Source organism: Arachis duranensis, chromosome 3 (genome assembly GCF_000817695.3).
Source record: "Arachis duranensis cultivar V14167 chromosome 3, aradu.V14167.gnm2.J7QH, whole genome shotgun sequence".
Taxonomy (NCBI): Eukaryota; Viridiplantae; Streptophyta; class Magnoliopsida; order Fabales; family Fabaceae; genus Arachis; species Arachis duranensis.
The window spans coordinates 11,753,543-11,756,770 of NC_029774.3; positions in this window are offsets into that span (position 1 = coordinate 11,753,543).

The window sequence follows — 3,228 nt, forward strand, 5'->3', positions numbered from 1 at the left end:
GAGATTCTTGAAGCATGGCTTGTCTTTGATTCTGCTCAACCACCACAGGAAGTAGCTAGAGTGGCGAAGTGATGGTTGAGGCAGAGATTGAAGCAGATGAAGTCATCATCATCATGAAGCATCAAAGGCCAGAAATCCATCTTGGAGAACAAGCCAAGGATGGAGAGCTCGGATTGATGAAGAGTGATGATCAAGAAAGGACTAGAGGTAATTGCATGTTGGGTTTTGCATGTTTATCTTTTCTCTCTCTATGTGGCCGAACCGGTTCTGTTTCTTGAAGGAGGAAGAAGTTGGTTTGGGTGTTGGCTTCAAGTGTGGAGGCTTCCCTCTTCTTTAAAAAGAGAGAACAGCCACTGTTTGGAGAAAGGAGAAAATTTGAGAGTGCAAGACACAGAGTTCTCAGAGCTACCTGAGCTAACAGTTTTCTCTTCTTCTTCAATGTTTTCTGTTTTGTAATTTTTCTGTTTAATTTTGTCATGTCTTGAGTCTCATGAAAAAAGGCAAACAGTGAGGTTTGTATGAAAAAGCCATAGAGTGGAAAAAGATAGAGAATGCAAAATTAAAAGAAAAAGCCATAGATGTCTTAGAGTTCCTTTGTTCATCTATGTTGTGTTTCATGATTCTGTGGGAATCCCCTTGTAAGTTGTGTTAGCACTTTACAATTTGTAATCTGGAAGATTATAGTGAAATCTCATCAAGTTTGTGATGGAGACTAGATGTAGGCTGCACTGCACTTAGCAGCTGAACCAGGATATATCTGGGTGTAATTTTCTTTTTCTCCTACTCCATTTCTGTTTCTACTGCACAGGAGCAAAAAATAAAAAATGTCTCGTGCCAAGTGACGAGATAAAATGAAAAAGTCTCGTAACTAGGGACGAGCTAAAAACAGAAAAGTCTCCTCTGAGTTCAGAAAGTGTTATCAAGCAAAAAAAGGGGCTAAGATTCAACCCCCTTTTTCTTAACCACTGAAACCATCAATAAATTTTTTGTTATAGATAATTTGATCTAAAATTTTAATAATTTTTCTACATGTATAATCGGAAAATAAAATTAAATCTACATTTAATTTATAATGCAGTTCATGCAAGTAGGATTGTCTTAAATTCTGTTGCAACCTGCCAATCAAGCAGAGAGGAAAATTCTACTCTAAGACCAGCTATGCTCTATCACAATCTATGATACACGGACACGAGACACGACATGACACGGGACATACGGACACACAAATTTGGAATTCTTATAATGCATGGGGACATGATATATATATAAAATATAAAGTATTTTTTAGATAAATTATAATGATATTTTGATATTTTATTGATATTAAAATATAAATTAAAATTTTTAATTATTTTTAATGTTTTATTTTAATTATATCAAATATTTAAATTTTTTTTGTTTTAATAAATAATAATATATACTATATCTAAATTTATTTTAAGAATATATGTTAAGAATAAGACTGGACACGCGGACACGTGATGGTATTTAGGTGTATCCAAAGAAGGATTTTTTATTTTTATTAAGATACGGTTGGACACAGCAAACATGCATGTCGAACAAGTATCTGTGAGTGTCGTGTTTAAAATGTATCTGACACGCGAATATGATAACTCAACAAAATATCCGTGTTTCATAGGTTACATCATATAATAATATTAGTTGATGTTAACAAATCAATTCTTCTCATAATTTTAACGTGACAAAATAATACAGCATCATCTACTTTTGGATAATTTTTTTAAATAAATAAATAAATATTTTATTTATTAATATATATAATTATGAACATATTTAAAAGTTATTTTTTTTTATTTAGCCTTTCTACAAACGAAATATTTGTATTTAGGGTTAAGTATTTTTTTTATCTCTAAAATCTGAGGTCAAAATTAAAATCGTCTACGACCTTTTTTGTTATTAAAATTATCTTCAATATTATAAAATTATCTTTTTCCTAATTCTTGAACTAAAATATCCTACATCATCGTCTCTTTTCCTCACTCTTCTCTCTCCACTAATCACCTCACCCCCACCACCTCTGCACATACACCCACTGCTAACTATATTACCACACTTTTACTTTCCACTCACCACCATGAAAGAACTAATTCACATGATTTTCATTAGCCCCATTTAAAATCAAAGAAATCCATCAAAATCAAGCACCACAACTTGAACAAAAAAGACAGAAAAAATAAAAAAAAACACTGAGAACTTGAACATTAAACCTATTAAAACTTCACCATCAATACCATTATATTGTTCCTATTGACGATGGTGGTAGTGGTGATGCCATTTTCCTTATTAATTTTGAATCCTACCTTTGCACACATAAATCTTCCTCATGGATACAACAAAGAGGAATAATACTACAACGGTAAGACTCACACAAATTGCAGAAAGAGTAGGTGGCGGAAGAAACCTGATCGGAGTCCTCTGATTTATCTCAACCTCGAGCTTCGATTCGAATAGGTCATATGCAGACTTGCCGCTTTGAACAGTACCAAGATTGGTATTGCCAACAACCAGGTCCCCTCCTTCTCCCCTCCCTCCCCCCTCTCTGATTCTACCCCCGATGCTCGACTTCGACGACCCCATTGACAAGCTCGACTTCGACGACCAGAACCCCAACCTCTCCCTTGACACCACCGATCCCCTCTCCTCTACTAGCTACTTCTATGACCCTTTCTCCGCCTCCCTCCACCACAGTTTCAAAACCCCCCGCAACATGCATCCACCAAGTTCCAATCAACAAACCCATAATCACATTATCCACTTCGCCATTGTCAAATCCGGACAGGATGATCACGCTAAGACTGAGTTTGGCTCTGACGATCAATTTTTGAAGTTCTGAATCCGAATAACAATCCACTTCTTCAAGATCCAGATGGTGTAGATGCTTTTGGGTTCACTAGGGGTGATAGAATTTCGTGCAGAAGTTGTGGGTGGAAGAGGATAAGGGCAAAATTGTCATATAATTAATATTTTAGGAGTAAAGGATGATTTTATAACGTTTTATAATGTCGAAGATGATTTTAATAATAAAAAAAGGTTGAAAAAGATTTTAATTTTAACCTTAGACCTTAGAAACGAAAAAAGTATTTAACCCTTATTATTTTTATTACACTGATAACAAAATACACATTTTTTAAATCAATTTAAAATATAAAAATAATATAATATTTTATGATTTAAATAATATTAATTTGATTTTATTTTTAATTTAAT